Source organism: Chinchilla lanigera, unplaced genomic scaffold (assembly GCF_000276665.1).
Source record: "Chinchilla lanigera isolate Chin_1 unplaced genomic scaffold, ChiLan1.0 scaffold00006, whole genome shotgun sequence".
Classification (NCBI taxonomy): Eukaryota; Metazoa; Chordata; class Mammalia; order Rodentia; family Chinchillidae; genus Chinchilla; species Chinchilla lanigera.
In genome coordinates this window covers 33,348,928-33,366,862 of record NW_004955407.1, presented here as the reverse complement: position 1 = coordinate 33,366,862, position 17,935 = coordinate 33,348,928, and the positions used below count along the sequence as shown (strand labels likewise).

The 17,935-nt window shown below is 45.1% G+C and overlaps 1 long non-coding RNA gene across 1 annotated transcript in view; it reads right to left on the bottom strand.

Moving 5' to 3' along the window:
- Positions 1-17,935, bottom strand: part of LOC102025760 — a 31,577-nt gene that overhangs the window by 12,832 nt on the left and 810 nt on the right. The window lies entirely within an intron of this gene.

Sequence of the window (17,935 nt, the reverse complement as noted above, 5' to 3'; positions counted from 1 at the left end):
GTTCTCCTTCAGTGGACATTCCCAACTGATGCACCCTGCAGTGGGCCATGGAGATCTCTTTATGCTTCTCATAAAATAAAGGTAAGGGAGGAGGTTGGCCAGGATCTTCCCTCCTGGGATCTGACTCTGTTCAAGCACTGACTTTTCCTCCCTTTCCCTCCCTTTCCTTCCCTTTCCTTCCCTTTCCCTCTCTTTCCCTCCCTTTCCCTCGCTTTCCCTCCTTTTCCATTCCTTTCCCTCTCTTTCCTTCCCTTTCCCTTCCCTTCCCTTCCTTTCCCTTCCCTTCCCTTCCTTTCCCTTCCTTTCCCTTCCCTTCCCTTCCCTTCCCTTTCCCTTCCTTTCCCTTCCCTTCCCTTCCCTTCCCTTTCCTCTGCCTCTTTCCTCTGGCAACCCCTGACAGAAACAGACCAGCACTGAAGAGACGTTGAATCCCAGCCGGCAGATTTCTAGGCCATTGTGAGCTTCCTTTCCTCAACTGATAGAACAGGTATAGATATCTTCAAAGGATTAGGGAGTCAATTCAGTGAGATAGAAAACATAAAAGGGACCTAAGAGATACTACTCTGTCATTTGTCCTGTGAAAGGGAAAGGTTCTGGGATGGGAGAAGGGTACGGTTGTTTCCTTGGTACTTGAAAAATCTCTTCACTGGCGAAATTTCAAGGTGTCCTCCCTGTAGCTCATGGCTATAGTGACACTACCATCATCTGTCTGCGGAGGTGCACTTTCACAGTCTGAGGGGGTTGCACAGTCCAGGCCAGGGTCTCCACACAGCCCCTTTAACCACTACGATCAGTTTCTTGCTTTGAAAAGCACAGCAATGGTTTTCCCTTCTGTACTTATATTTAGAATGTAAACAAAAAGCAGTCACAACAATAGTTATTTGAGTGTTTCATGGATGAGTCTTTAATACTCTTGAAATTGTATGAATGTTTGTGTGCTAGGTACACAACAAAGTTTCCAGAGAGACTGTACATGCATGAGTCAAAAGAAATATAACACAAGCCATACATTTAACTAGTAATAACAGTAAAAATTGAGAAGATAAATAATATATTTCATTTAAACCGACATATCCAAAATATTCTCATTGGAATATTAAAAGAAATTATCAGGGTGATATATACACACACATACATACCTACATACATTTTTTTCTAAATTCACAATCTGGTGTGTTTTTTACACTTGGGACACCTCTCAAGTCCAACCAGCCCTATTGCATGTACTTAATTTAGAGCAGCTACATATGGTTAGTACATATGTCTATAGTTTTTTTAGATTTTCATATCCCATTAATAACAAGTAGCGGGACTGTTACAGTGAACAGTGAGAGATCGTGGCTGCTAAATCCCAAACGAAGCTCTTGGTAGCACTAATAACAGTTTGGAGGTCTCCTTCTGAGCTCAGAAGAAGACTCAGATAAATGATCCCACTGGATCTTTATTACAACCCATGAAGTGGAGGTAGTACATATCATTTCCTCAGATGAGAGTTGAGAAAATGGAGCTTTAAAAAACTGAATAATTGTTGAACATGATGGTGCACTCTGGGAAGCTGCGGCAGGAGAATTGCAAGTTTGAGCCCCGCCTAGCCAACTTAGGAACTCACAAATGCCCTGACTCAAAATTTTATTAAAGAGCTGGGAATGTAGCTCAATGCACAGTTCCTGAGTTCAGTCCCCAGTACCACGGTGGTCATGGTGTATAATCTTCTTGATAATTTGCTACATTCTGTCTCCCACTATCTTATGGAGCATTTTTGCATCTATGTTCATTAGGGAGACTGGCCCATAGTCCTCTTTCTTTAGGTGGACCCTTCTCTGGTTTTGGTATCGGGGTAATGCTTGCTTCTGAGAATGAGTTTGGAAGTATTGCTTCCCTTTCAATTTCATGAAAGAGTTTGAAGAGGTAGTGCGAATAGTAATTTTTTGAATAACTGACCTCAACTCAAACAGCTGGAAATTGGTTGGTTAAAAATCCCCCAATTTCCTGGTCCTAGGGAAGAAACAGCTGCCTCTTGCAATCCTGTAGAAGGTATTCTTTTTTATATTCTCCAATTAATAAGTGGGACCTGATCTACATGTTGTTCATTACTGTTCCCCAGCAAGGAGCAGGCACAAAATTCCTACCTGATGAATTAAATCCAACCAAATGAAAGCATGGTACACGGCAGACACCCATAATCAAGCCCAAGTCATCCACCCTTGGGACCTTTTAATGAAGTGGAATCACAACAGCCACCTCCACGCCACAGTCCTCAGTTGCCTGCGTCTGTCCTTTAACACTCTCTTCTTCCCCCAAAATGTGCCAAAATATGAAGCGTGATGGGAAAATATGGTGAATGTCTAATTTTTTAAAATTTATTACAGTAAAAGACACATTGTCATTCATCCCCCTCAGAGTACTCTGCCTTGCTAAGAACACACTTCTCCCATTGTTCTTGCCACTTTCTGAAGCAGTTCTGGGTGTACTCTTTCATGAGTGTCTTTTTTGTGCTGTGATGGATGCCTCGATGTACTGAACTGATTCAAAACATTCACCTTTCACGGTCATTTGGACTTCAGGGACGAGCCAGAGGAAGTTGCACAGTGTAAGATCCAGTGAAGAAGATAGATGAGGACACACTGAAATGTTTTTACAAGGCTGCCTTTCAGCTGGACGGCTCTAGGCAGCATCACTCATTGTACTTTTCAATCGCACTTCATAAAGACGCTCACAACAAAGGACTTTCATAACTGCTTTGGAAAGAAGCAAGAACAATGGAATAAGCAAGTTCAAAGTGAAAGGGAGTATTTTGAGGGGTACGAATGGCAAAGTGTCTTTTATTATGATGAATTTTCAGAAGTTAAACAGCCACCATATATGTGATCATACTTTGTACCTTGGGATCTTTTTCTGGGCAAAGAATCTTTACTGTGGCTCCATTTTCATGCTCACTTTGCACTTTTTAATGGAAATTTACTGCTCCAGATGAAAATGGCAAATGAACTTTAAAGTAGTTTCAGTCTGACGCAATTCGGACATTAACCTCTGCTCTACCTGGAGAAGGCTTTGGACCACCCCACGAGGCTGTAGATGCTACAATACGAGGGTAAGGGAAACATCATGTTGCTCTTCCTCCTTGCCAACTGTGTTACATGGGATCATGCACACCTGGGAGAGCAGTAAAATCTCTGACTAGCAATGTCAGCAGATGGCCTGACCACCTCAGTGGAGATAGAACCCTGTCCCCTGGCACAAGCTCCTGCTGGCCACTGGCTCACTTCTACTGTCTGTCAGCCGCAGCCTCCTCCACTGAAGGACTCTGGCCTCCCTGGGTGGCAGCCCTGGCATCCTGTGCCTGGGCTACTCTGCCAGGGTTTGATGGAAACCTGGGCCAGGTGTGAAAACTGCTGTCTTACTGGAGGTGTTAGGATGTAAAACCGAGGCAAAGAGCCAGGGCCAGAGCTTTCTACCCCATGCCCTCAGCTGCTGCTTCTTGCCAACTTGCTACTGGGTACCAAGGAGGAATTTAGGCCAGGGAGGTTGAGCAAAAGCTTGTTCTGAACGTTTTATGAGCTCTTCAAATCTGATTGGCGGGGCTGGGGATTTAGCTCAGTGGCACAGCGCCTGCCTGGCAAGCACAAGGTCGCGAGTTCGATTCCCAGTACCGGAAAAAAAAAAAAAATCTGATTGGCAAACATTTCACAGCTGGGGACCTCACATTTAACCCTATGGATGCAAACCAGAGGGCAATGGAGTCCCATGCTATTTCTGTCGAATGTGTCATGTTTCTGTAATACTTCTCTGTGAATAAGTTGTTCTGGATGGCACCCAAAATTACTATTCATTTTGTGGGTTGATTTAAAAAAAACTCGATTAAATGAACAAACCAAACTATGTGCAGTGAAAGACTCAAGGTTCACTCATTAATAATCATTTCACTTCCATCCTTGCACTTCACATTCTACACACTGGGGACACTAAAGTGATTGGGGTCTAGAGTCTCATGAAATACGACTGAGGAGGTGGGTGAGAGGACAGAAAATAGATAAGGAAACAAATCAATACTAATGGTAATCTTATTATACATAAGTGCTATGAAGACATTAAGTGTATGGGGCATAGAGGCATGTTGTGGCGAGAAAGATGTTCAGAAGGGAGCCTTATTGGAAAAGGTGGCATCAAGCCTCTAAGAGGAGGGACAAGAGGCACCCAAGTACTTGAAGATCGGTGGGGGGGGGGGGGGAGCATGTGGACAGAAGGAACAGCACAGCCAAACTTCAAAGCAGATATAAGCTTGGAGCTGGGGAACGAGGTGAGGGAGTGGTGAGTGTGACGGGGGATGGGAACCCTGTAGGCTGTGGTCCTGAGTGAGGGTTTTACACTGAGCAGCACAGGTAGCTAGATATGAGCTCACGTGGGTTGTCGAAGGTTCCCTAGCTGCGGCTGGAAATGAATGAGAAAAAGGGGCCAGCAAGAGGGCAGGGGGTCATAGCAGCTGCCCTCAAAGAGACCCCAAGCCAGAGTGGGAGAAGGCCAGGCATGAACTACCTAGAACTCAGATTAAGTTTGGATTACGTTTCAAATCAGAGCTGTAAGCTGAAGGCCTCATGAGATAGCAGCCAGCTGAGAAGGAGTCACCCCAGCTGAGGAGGCAGGAGGACTTGAGGGGGATGCGGTGTGGGGCTGTGTGGGCCTGAGCCAGACTTCTCCTAGGAAATCAAGTGCCTTGAATTTTCCAGCCACTGTATGAGGTCACTCCAGTGCCAATAAGCAATCTCAATCTCCCCACTCCCACGGAAGACGTTTAATGTCTTCTGGAGCCTTCTACCCTGGCCACAGGTTCTAGAGTCATGCTTTCAATAGGAGCACTACAGGGGCTAGGGATGTGGCTCAGTAGCACAGCTCTTGACTTGTATGCACAAGGCCCTGGGTTTGATCCCCAGCACCACAAAAAAAGAAAAAAGAAAAAAAAAAAAAATAGGAGCACTACATTAGCTTCCACATAGGTAGTGGCAAAGGACTAAATCTGATTTCTTTGACTTGAAGAATTCAGAAGATTCTGGAAGCCACAGAGCAACTACTATGGTTTGGATATGGTTTGAGTATCCCCCAAGGGTCCTGTGTTGGGAGCACAGTCCCTAGGAAAGCAGTACTGGGAGGTGGTAGCATCTTTCAGAGGCCTCTAAACACCCTAACATGTGACCTGTAGGTCACTGGAGGCATGCCCTGAAAGGAGGTGAAGGTGGTCCTCATCCAAACTCCTGGAAATTCTCCAAAGAGAGTTGTTATAAAAGGAGCAAGCTGCTACCCCTCCATCCCTCTGCTTTCTAGCTTGACATGTGACAGCTTATTCTGAAACAAGCTCCCACCACTGTCATGTGCTGTCTGCCACAGGGCCCTCATGAGAGCTGAGCAGATGCAGGTGCCCTGCCCTTAAGCTTCTAACCCTGTGAGCTATATAAACCTCTTTTTCTTCATAAGTGTCTCGTGTGAGGTATTTTGTCATGGTTGTAAAAAGCTGATGAATACAAAGGCTGTCTCCTGGTTAGATACTAATGAACATAGTATTGGAGCCTGGTTGGAGCTCACGTTGGCAAACTGTGATGCCTTTCCAGTATGCAGGGATCAGCTCAGAACCACAGTGAACCTCATCCGTCATTTGGTCCAGCATTGTCCTGCACCATGGGCAGTGCTCAGGCAGCATGGTCAGTATCACCAGGAGCATGTTGGAAATGCGCTCCCCAGCCTGCTCCAAATCGTCTGAACCAGAACCTGCACTTTCTGAAGAGCTGCAGGTCGTATTGAGTTTAGGACCAGCCTGAACTATATAGGGAGATCCTGTCTCAAAACAAAACAAAACAAAAGATTTGCAGGTGATATGTATGCTTGTTAGCTTGAGAAACACCACCCTTTACCTTCTTACCTTCAGTGGGTAATGCAATGATCACCATAGGTGTCTTTTGGTTTTGCTCTTGTTGCTTGTTTGTTTTGCTGGTACTATGTATGGGTTGGATCCAGGGTCTGCACTGAGCTACATCTCCAGCCCTTTTTTAATTTTTTTCGTTTTGAGACAGGATCCCACTAAGTCAGTAAGTTGCCCACTGGGTTTGAACTCATCAGTCTTCTGCCCCAGCCTCCCACATTGTTGGAATTAGACATGAACCATCATGCTTGGCACCAGTGTAATTTTAAAAACTATATGTGGAACTCTGGACTCAGGTTCAACTAGTTTGAACTAGTTTGAACCCAGGCAGTGTTTATGTTATTGTCTTATTTTTTAAAGATTCCTGACTATAGGCTGGGCGTGGTGGCACATGCCTTTAATCCCAGCACTCAGGAGGCTGAGGCAGGAGGATTGTTGTGAGTTCAAGACTAGCCTGGGCTACAAAGCTCAAGGCCAGACCTGCATAGTGAGACCCTGTCTCAAAATGACAAAAAAAAAAAAAAAGACCCCTGACTATGCAGGGATTAAGATTTTCTTACACATTCCAAAATCTTTATGTTACAGATGTGATGCTCTGGCAATGAACTGAGATTTATACCATATCAAAATGCAGCTTCTCCTTTTTAAAAGTAGATTCTAGAGTGTGCCTGAGATTTCACATTTCTAACAGGCTCTCAGGCTGATGTTTGATCTCCCCCCAGGTACTTGGAATAGACGATATAATGATTAATTTTATACGTTGACCTGGCAGGCCCCAGGGTGATCAGGTATTTAGGAAAACACTGTTCTGCTTGGTGTTAATCTTAGTTACTTTTCTCGTGGCTGAGACAAAATACCTGACATTCAAAGTTAAAGGAGGAGAGGTTTATTCAGCTCACAGTTTGTGGAGGTTTCAGTTCATAGTTGGCTGGCTCCAAAGCAGCGTGGCAGAGAAGACAGGCATCACAGAGGAGAAAGAGTTCATGGCAAAGCAGGGCACACGGATGGCTGCAAGCAGCAAGCAATAAGCAATAAGCAGGGCTCGCTTTTTGTCCCTTACTTTTATCCAGGCTACTTGCCCTTAGGAAGTAGCACTCACACCCAGGGTGCAGCACCCTTAAACCTACCAATAACTATGCCAAACCAATCAGTGAACTAATTTAGTAATCACACACACTTCATCCCAGCATCACACACTCCAGATCCAGACACCGCCAAACAAACCTATCTATGACCGCATGAGGCTTTGACAGAACATCTAGACACAAGCCATGAGTGTTGCCTGGAATCAACATTCATCTCCATGGACTTGGAATAGTAGATTGCCTATTGTAATGTGAGTGAGCCCAACTTGGACACAAAAAGTCAAAGGCCCAAATGAAACGCAAAGAACAACATCCCCTAAGCAAGAAAGAACGGACTTCATCTGCAACACTGGCTCTTCCTGACCTACAGCAGGTAGCCTTCAAAGTCAACCTGAATCATGGCCTTTCCTGGGTCTTCAGACTGCCAACCCCCTGTGCAAGTATTAGATTTTCCAGCCCCCATAGTTGCATGAGCCAGTTCCTTATATAAATCTCTTTAGAGCCATATCTATACATATACCCTGTGCTTCTCTGGAGAACCCCTAATGCAACAGGGTTGCCAAGTGTTATGCTGAGGGTCTAATTCCTGCCAAGATGGATATTTCATATAAACCACTACAGGGTCAACCTGATTAAGGCAGGAAGCTGAAAATGGAGAGACTAAAGGGAAAACACACACACACACACACACACACAGTATGAGAACCCTGGAAGAACAGCTTCTGCATGTGTGTGGTCGTCATTGCACTCTGGAGTTGTTGCTAGTGCTACTGGAGGAGGACAGAGCAGAAAAAGCAGAGACCACTCTTCTCCCCCACTATTACCTTGGGGCAAGCAATATCCTCCCTTTCCCTTGAGAAGTGGGCAGCAATGACCCATGCTTCTGGTGTGAAAGTAAAATCAGGGCAGCCCAGAGCACTGTTCTAGTGAAACACTGCAGAAAACAAGAGAAGGCTGAGTAACCTCATTTTCCTCCCCAATCCCAGGGCAGAGGGGATTGCACTGTGCAGGGCTCTTTCTGTGCTTTCTCCCTGAAGAACCTAATAGGGTAGCTCTTGCCTCAAGAATTGCTCCGTGTGAGATACCAAGTGGAGGTGTCCTGTTTGAGGTTCTCCCTCCGGATTTAGCCTTTCTCTCTCTTTGTTCATCTGAACATAGCAATATGAAACAAGAATGGAAGAAATATAAGGTATGAAACTACATAATGGGAATAAAGCTACAATAAATGCTCTTAGTGGTTAAACGGAGAAAGTTGACGAATGAAGTCATCAACTGGAAAATCAGGAAGCATGCAGGTAAAGAGTCCAACATAGAAAACACAAAAGGAAAGTTAAGAGAGTTGGAGAATGGAAGTAGAAATTCCAGCACAAGAATCACAGAAGGGAGATATCAAAGTGGAGAAAGGGAAATACATGAAGAATTCACAGGAATAAATTTCCCACAATTAAAGATACATAACTTCAAGTTAAATTATTGCATGGATTAACAAAAAAGAAAGAAGAAAAATTCCACACCAAGGCACATTAGAAGTAAATTTAGGAATTCCAAACTTAGAGAGAAAAACTTGCAAATTCTTCGAAAGAGTGCAAAAAAGGAGAAAGAAGGAGAAGGAGGAGGAAGAGGAGAAGAAGAAGAGGAGGAGGCAGAAGAGGAAGAATAAGAATCAAGTGGATCTCACATTTTTTAATCATAGGATTGAATGCAAAATTTAATAATAATAATAACAATAATAATGGAATGTGGGTTTCAAAGCTCTATAGGAAGTACTTTGAAACTAGAATTGAATTTCTGGCAAGATTGTCATTCAAATGTGAGAGTGCAATGAAAAATATTCTCATGAAGAAGTTTACCAGGCTAAGATCCACGTTAAAACATATTTTTTGTGCAAGTGATACTCAAATAAGAAAAGTGAATCCAGAAGAAGCTGCAAAACATATGTGAATTAATGGGGATTGTATATCTTAGAAATTCATTTTTGTGAATATTAATATTGGAGGTGGAGTATACTCCAAGGACATAAAGACATACAAGTTATTTTGCTAAAAAAAATCTAGATCTAAAATTTTCTAAATTATAGAAACATAAATTTTAATCAAAATTGACACTTAAAAAGTAGAAACAAGTTTGAATACATTAAAAATCAATAAATATAAATGTTCTAAATTTACCAGTTAAAAGACAGAAGTTGTACCAGTTGGATTTTTTTTTAAAAATCTACCTACATACTAGTTATAAAAGATATCTAGAGTATGAAAACTTGAAAATTTGGAAATAAAGGAGTAAAACAGAGCAGACACTAGTCAATATCAGATTAGAATATACTTTAAGAGAAAAAACATGTAACGGTACGGAGGATTGCTCAATACAGACAAGAAAGTTTGTTCTCTATGAATACATGACAATTCTAAACATAAATGCATCTAACAGCCTCAAAATATACAAAACAAAAATTGATAGAAAGACTTGGGAAATTGACAAATTACTATCACAAAGGGAAATTTTCATTGTTAATACATTTCAATTATTGACAGATAAGACAGACAAAACAACAGAAACAATAAGCTTGATCTATGACCATCCAGATGACCACCTGGTCATCTGATCTATGACCAGACTTAGGGAAACAGTCTTCTTCTCCCACATACATGAAACATTTATCTTTTGAAGCCTCTAATAGTAAAGGTTTCCCAGATGTGCAGAATTCCCAGATGTGCAGATGAATACCGCATTTCCCATCCTTACTTGCTATAGGTATGGTCATGTGACTAAATGCTAGCCAATAGGATGAGAGTGGAAGTGATGCAGCAACTTCTGAATCGGATCTTTAAAGAATCCCTACCGCCTGGATCAAGATACAGCTGTACGCCATCTTAGGTCATGCAAAAGAGAGCAACACCCTGGAAATAACAAAGCAGTAAGACAGAAGGAGCCTGGGTCCCTGATACTAAAGGATGCTAGAATGCATCCTTTATTGTGTCACAAGAAAGAAAGAAAATTCTATACTGATTAAGTCATCCCTTCTTAAAATGGAAGGAGTCTCTTTTGGCTCTGTCTCCCTCAGGCCCTAACGTGCTGATGCAGACCTGCCTCTGTGCTGGGCTCACCCCAGAAAGAGAACAGTCGTGAGGCTAGTGGATGGGTCTTGGTCTTGCAGCACTAACTGTAAAATGATGGTGGGGACTCACAAGGGATATCTGAACTTGATCAAAATCTTCTGCCAGTCAGTACTAAAATACTGATCAGATACACGGCCCCCAAAGAGAGAATGTCCGGCCTACCCCTGGAGGGGCAGAAAAGGAGGAGGGGCAGAGAAATAAAGAGGAACCAGGAGAGGAAACACATGCTTCACTCTTATGAAGAAAGCAACAGACCCTGGGACGGGGGAGTGGGCATTGCTGTTGAAGAGGCAGACTCATTGTGCTCAAACTGTGTTAGTTTTAAGATCAGACCGGTGGGAAGAGTCCTCCACTGTAACAATAACCAGCTCCAGAGGGCAGTAAGAAGGCTGGGAGGCAGGCAGCAGGTTTAAGCCTCATTACAAATTGCTGAAGAGGAGCAGCCAACACAGACCGAAGAAAACGGAGGATGGCAAATGACTCAGAGAGAGAAAGAAATATATCTGTAGCAACCACTCTAGAGTCATAATGCTACTTCACAGGACACAGCCAACACCTAAAGTTTCCTCCAGAGAGGCCCAGTGTTCAGTGAGGTCACACAGGAGTACTTGTCAGTAGTTACAGCAACACCAACCAACATACGGAGTGGAAAAGTACCGGTCTTACACGGTTGAGCTATGGTTTCTTACCAGGTATGTCTTTGTCAGGCTGGCATGCCCCAACCACCACAGAGGAGTGTGGCGGAGGTAAGTGTGTCCAGGGGTCCAAGGGTGTGGGCCTGAGGGTATCTTTAGAGCCCTCCCTTCTCATTTCTAGAAGCTTCTCCTATGACCTAGACATCCTCTACTTTGCCCCCTTTGCCTTACCTACGGAACACCCAAACTCCTTCCAGAATATTCCTTCAGAGGCCTCTCTTAAGCCCCATCTCTCCACACCAGACAAGCACCCTAAACCTGCTTTGTATTGGGGGAAGCAGCCTACTCAAAGCAGTTAACCCAGAGCCGTGCAAAGTCCAGAGCAGGGCTATTTACAGTTAAAATAGGACCCCAAAGCACACAAGTGAGGTCCAAGTCAGTGCCTCAGCCCAGGTAATGCATCCAGGTCACCTGCAGAACTTTAGAAAATGCAGATTGTATTTCTAGCCACATCTAGGGGAACAGAATGCCCAGGAAAGGGGCTGGATGGAGCTGAGAATATGCAATTTTCAAACTTTTCTTTAAGGGATTCTGATGTCTGCCAAGTGCAAGACTAGGGATGTGAAACAAGGTATAGGGTGTGTTTTGGAGCTCCAAGTTCACCCAATCACAATCTGTGAAAAGTTGGGGCTGGGGATTTAGCTCAGCGGCAAAGCACCTGCCTGGCAAGCACAAGGTCGTGAGTTCTATTCCTGGTACTGAAAGAAAAACAACAACAAAAAAAAAAAACCCAAACAAACAATCTGTGAAAAGTTAAAATAAGAGTGAAAACATACCAGGAAATATGTAAGGACCCTGGCCTCTTGTCATTGCTTATTCACCTGCCTCCCATTCCCCTTGCTCCTCCTTCATCTCACCTGGACACGGGCCCAGATTTTCCTTTTGGGAATAAGAGTTGGGGAAGAGAAAATGGAAAAGGAAGAAGCACTACTGGTGCCCTTCAAAGCCTTTCTGCTTCTCCCTCTTCCCCAGAGACTGACAGCAAAGAACTATAAAAAAGCAGCAGCTATTAATAATTTCTCTGCTGATTAGAATAATGTTTAGTCTCTTACTGTCAACCAAAGTGGTTTGTGGACAAAAGACTTCTGATTATTGTAGTCATGGCTGCCTTCCTGTTAACATTTTTTTTTATTTCACTTTTATGAGTGAAGTGCAGATTCTTGAATTTCTTAGCAAGCCCAAACTCAATCAATATATTTAGAGGCCAGAAGAATGCAGTGTAAGTCTTCTGAAACTCAACAAATTATGGTCCTGCCTACAAAAAGCCTTAATTGGTTTGCTAATGGGCATTTTCTGTTTAAGAACATGATCCTGAACAAGCACACGGAAATCATCAACTTCAAATGCAATTCTGAGTTACTCTCTGAACCTGGACGTGGCCTCCTTCATGTCTCAGTGATTAAAACAAACCGCAGTTCCCATCTGGCCTCCCACCTCCAGGCCTCCCCGCCTAACAGCCTTCTTCTTGTGCCCTTCCCACAACGGAGGCCCGCTACCGAGAACCCTCCTCCTCTCCCCTTCGCCCTGCCTTGTGTTGCGCCATCACACCTTCTCTAGTACAATTTGCCACTTCTTCTTCTGAGCTACCTGTACCAGAGCTCGGCCACACTGCCTAGAGCACCTGTGTGCACACTTTGAGGTCCTCCATCCAAGACATGGGGCACGGTCACCCCCAGGTTCCCAGCATCTTACACAAAACCACCCGTTAGGTGGTCAGTAAGTGCTGATGAATGGAAATATAAATGAAGCCATTCTGTATACAATACTCATCCTTTCCAACCTTTCCTTCTCTCGCAACTTTCATTCTTTTGCTCTATAACCTCAAAACTACACAGGTACCACGGCAGCAGGGTTGTGTCTGTTGTTTCCTGCTGAACACCTGCCGAAAACCTTGCCTGGAACATTGGAGCTGCTCAGTACACATTCGTTCGCTACCTGAATCTTTCAAGCCTGTTGCTCAGAACCCATCTCTTCCATCCGGCTCTCTACTTCCCAAAGGACCAGCCTCCACCCCTTCTTCTCTTCCTCTCTCCATGTCCTCAGGCTGTGACTGATTCAAACATGACAGAGGAGGCTCGAGAGCACAAAAAACCCACATCTGGGGAAATTAATAATTTCAGAAACTTTCTCCCAAAGGCAAATATGATCTGATAATCCATGGCATTAGTGATGATAGAAGACCCCAGCAGGAGCAGAGAGGAGATCATCTTCTGTAAACTCTGTTTATCATACTCTTCTGTCTCTAACAAGAACTATTTTTTGTGGGGGGAGCTGGTTTGGAGGTAAATTCTTTCCAATGTGATACAGTTCAGGAACTGACCATATGTTTATTGCCCTCTTATACACTAAAACAACAAAAAAAAGGAAGATGGAGTTCTTCATGCCAATTGTACGGGGCTATTTAACAATCAGAATCAGGTGCCTATTCAGGTAGGTGGAAGAGCAGAGTGTTCTACTCTGTAAACGTTGTGCTTAATAGAGAATTGCTGTTTACAGCATTCACGCTGTGTGTTTCCAAGAATTGGAACACATTACAACATATTCATGGTAAGTCTACTGAACGACATCCAGTGTCTCTTGGATAACTTCTACAGCTAGATGGCTACTAACTTCTAGAGCTGGATGGATCACTACACACACCAATCTTTTTATAAAAGGTGTAGAAGTATTGAGATCAAAGAACCTATTTGGAAGAGCACTGTGCGGATTGGCTGGGGTACACACTGCGTGTGTTCTGGGTCACAGCGTTCTGCAGTAGCCACCCAGTGACAATTTCACAACAACAAACTCCAGTGAACACTTGAATAAAACCAGCCCTGAAGCCACCCTCAATCCTCCCATTGCAAACTCCATCTCCTTCTAGTTCAAGTGGAAATCACAACTGCACTTTATCCTGGTCTTCTAGTTTCATTCTAGTATGTTTCTGAATCTCGGAGGACTTATAAAGCTTACAAAGGCCTTTGTGTATAACCCATGAGACACAGCTTTTATTAAAAAAATTAAAGGACCATCTACTGGAGGATAGAACCACTCTAAGCTTATACTTGGAGCTTAGATTACTCCTTTTAAAAGCACCTGCATGTTGAAGAATCTATCAGGACACAGATTAAAAAGGCTAATTTGATCATCTGTGCAGAAGAGACGGGTGAAAAATTAGATCACTCTGACCCAACCACATAGTTAGGCCAAGAGTTCACGACTGAGATATCCCATATGGCTATAATAATAGTTCTAATAATAACTCCAGCTGTCAATAATAATAATGACACCATTTTGCGAGACAAGCCTTAGTGAAAATTGGCGCCCAGATCAAAGGCCAGAGGCAGGGGCAGGGGCAAGGTGGGCTAGTGGTGGCCAGCCATGGTCCTCCCTAAAAAATCTAAGGGATCCACCAGCCAAGGACAAGCATCTCAGCTCAAGAGTGTCAACCATCAGGTATGTCACACAGTGACCTGGCGGTGGGACAACACTAGGCCATCAAGCAGGACACCTCCTTCAGTGACCATACTGGTCAGCTTGGCTACCATAACAAAGCACCATGGACTGACTGGCTTAAATAGCAGAAATGTCCCGTCTCAGTTCTGGAGGTCAGCAGTCCAAGGTCAAGGTATGGCTGGACTGGTTTCTCTCAAGGCCTCACTCTTTATCTTGCAGACAGCTGCCTTCTTGTGTGTCTTCACAGTACTTTTTCTGGCATTTCTGTGTGTCCAGATGCCCTAGTAGGGACACTCAAACAACCTTGTTCTAACTTAATCACATCTCCAAAGACCCAATCTCCAAGTTAAGTCACATTCTGAGGGGCTAGGGGTTTACACTTTGATATATCCATGGGCCTTGGCGGGATACAATTCAGCCAGTAGCAGAGTTAAATCATTTCATTTGTCCCTGTTATTTTTAGTCTCCATTAAATGTTGGTCAAGGTTAAATGTTAGCATGTGTTACATGACTATATATTAAATGAGACCAATGAAACGTTTTGATTGTTGTGTTATTCACGGCACCACTCACATATATTTGAGAACTTGATGGGGAGAAGTGGGCGTCACCACAGGTCTACACTCACCCTGGTTCAGCCCCTCAAGATGGTCCCTGATTTCCCAGGGACAGGGGCCAGAGACTGAGTCTGGGTGGCTGGCCGGGCCGCAACTCCGCAATCCAAGCCTGGCATGACACAGGGAGGCTGGGGGAGGGGACCAGAGCCTTCCTCTGAGCTGCCCGTCTGGCCTTCCTGTGCATCTGACTCTGCAGACACTTGGGATCTGTGGGCCCAGATCTTGCAGCTCTCTCCCTGAGGTCATCCCGAGGTCAGAGCTGCTCCAAGCCAAATTCTTCCCTCCCCTGGGGACAGGCGGAAGAGCACTCACCAGGCAGCAGGCCTGGCCTCAGCCCCCTGAGGTATGTGCCTCCCCACTGAGTCTGTATTTCAATAAAAAGAAGAGGCTTCCCACGGGGCTGTGATTGAAATGTAGGCAAAACAATGAAAAGATCCGGGAGAGAGCTGGTAAATGTCTCTTAGGAATAGTCCTTGGCTGAAGCCATTCTGCCAGTTGTCCCAAAGATGGGCTTTGTCTTTCCTCTTATGTTTAAATGCAACACACAAATCCTCTTGTCCAAGCTGCGACAGTGGGCACCATCCCTTCCCCCAGAGAAGCCATGCGTAAAAGAAACACAGACCCCTCTTGGGAGCTCCCATTCTTGTAAGCAGCACTCTCCCTCTGCTCCATGGGCATCCTCTCTCAAGAAGCTGCCTCTCGCTTGGCATAGCATGGTTGCACACACCTGTAACCCCAGCACTATGGGAGGCTGAGGCAGGAGGATTGCAGGTTTGAGTCCAACCTGGGCAAGACGGTGGGATCTTGCATAAGTCACAGAGGGATCTTTCTCCCAGCTGTAAAATGGGAATGTCTTATCTGGCTGGCGCCCCAAAGAGCTCTTGTAAGATCCCAGAGTAAATAATGCATGGGAATGCATCTGGAAACAGCGCAGGGCTCTGCAGACATTTGCAGCCTCCCCGCTCCGTCCTGGTCCTGCCTGCCAAGGTCCCACGTGCGCTCTGGAGCCATCTAAGCCTGGGAAAATGAGGGAGCGGGAATGGGGCTGGAGACCTGCGCTGGCTCAACTCTGCTATGGGAAGGCTCCAGGAGGTCAGAGCACACCTGACCTGCAGGTCGCTGTCATCCTGGAGTCAGAGCCCACCCATATTGACTAGGACCCAGAGGGGTTGAGCCCTGGGGGCGGGACAGGAGCCTGTAATGAAATTAAGAGGCCAGCTTTGTTATCCTCCAGATTTATTTGCATTAACTGACGTGTACCAAAGATATGGGAGGAATTTGTGTCAAAAGAGGAGAGTTTAGAGGAGGAATTCTGCTGACCTCAAGGACTGGGTTTGAGCTGTAAGGGCTTTCTATTTTTGGATAGAGACTGAGGTCAGTGGGTGACACAGGTGGCAATGGGTAACACAGAGCGGGTGAGAATCCACGTCTCCACGTTCGACATGGGACTGGGCAGTTTTGGTGGGACCAGGACACTTCCAATTGGCAGCCTGTGCGCATAACTGTCACCTGCCCACCCATGTCCACTGTGCCCTACGCTCAACAGCCAGGAGCTGGAAGAGACCAGACAGTGGTAAAGAAAATATGGTCCCTTTACAATGAGATACTCTTCAGCCATAAGACGCAATGAAATGCCATCATTCGAGACAGTACGGATTAAAGCGAGGGCACTGCGTGAAGTGAAGTAAGCCACTCACAGAAAGGCAAACACCACACCAGCTCGTTTGTAGGTGGAATCTTTAAAAAGCTGAGCAGGAAGAAAGCAGAGGGCAGAACAATGGTTACCAGAGACAGGAAGGAGAGGCAGGGAGAGAAAAAAAGGGGCCGTGGATACAAAGTCGCAGTTAGACAGGAGGAAAACAGCAGGCTGGCCAGGGTTAACAATAAGGCACTGTATCCCTGTTTCCAAATAGCCAGGAAAGCCCTCTGAGAACTTCTCACCACCAAGAAATGATAAGGTGTCAGGTGATGGATACACTTACAACCTAATTTGACCGTTATACAATGTGTACGTGTATCAAAACTGCAAGCCCCACCTCATAAATGTGTACAGCCATAAAGTGTCCATTTTTTAAAAATCTCCCCTGCCCCTCAGCTCCCTCCCTCCGAGGCCTGCTCAATGGACCAGCTTCACAAAACCTTTCCAGAGCCCCCCAAATGTGAGGGACATAGGAGCCCCTCCAGTTCTATGTCCCCGGCTCTACTTCCGGAGAAGGCCACATGCGGTAGCTGAGGACCATAGCTCCAATTCCAGCTGATGGCATCATCTATGCACAAGTTTCTTTCTCTTCTAAGATGGGAATTCTTACCAGACCTGCCCCTCAAGGTGGTTTTGTTGTGACGCCAAAATGGACAGTAACCATTAAACGGCGCTGGCAGCCATGGCGGCCTGAATGATTGTCAAGCTTTCCTGTGACCAAGCCCTAAGCCTCTTGAAGAGTCGGGCATAGGTCTTCGCTGACCTTTGCATTCCTCAGAAAATGAAGCCCCTGACCTGCTCAAGACCCTGGACAGCTTGTTTGTTTTTGAGACATGTAGCCAAGCCCTAAGTCTTTAGTCCAGAGTCCAAAGTAAGCCCCAGGAGGGAGAGAACCTGTGTTCCCAGTTTAGGGTTTAAGCTATATTCTCTCCCTCAAAGTCATATGTTGAAATTCTAACTCCCTAGTACATTAGAATGTCGCCTTATTTGGAAATAGAGACCTTGCAGATATACATTAAAGTGAGGTCAAGTAGGAGTCACATGGGCCCTAACCCAATGTGAGGAGGGAAATCTGGACAGAGATGTCCCTGCCGGGAGAATACCATGTGAAGGCGAAGGCAGGCATCTCAGCGTGTATCCCTAGGCCAGAGAACACTGGAGATTGCCAGCAACCACCAGGAGCCAGGCAAGAGACCAGAAGATTCTCATTCTCCTTCACAGCTGTCAGACCTGGCCTCCAGAGCGTGAGACAATACCTTCCTGTTGTTTAACACACCCCATGGTGGAACTCTGTCGCATCAGCGCTAGGAAGCTAACGCACCTGCTGATCTTTTCCCAGCATTCGCCTTACTTGCTGGGCAAGGAACAGGGTGCCGTGAG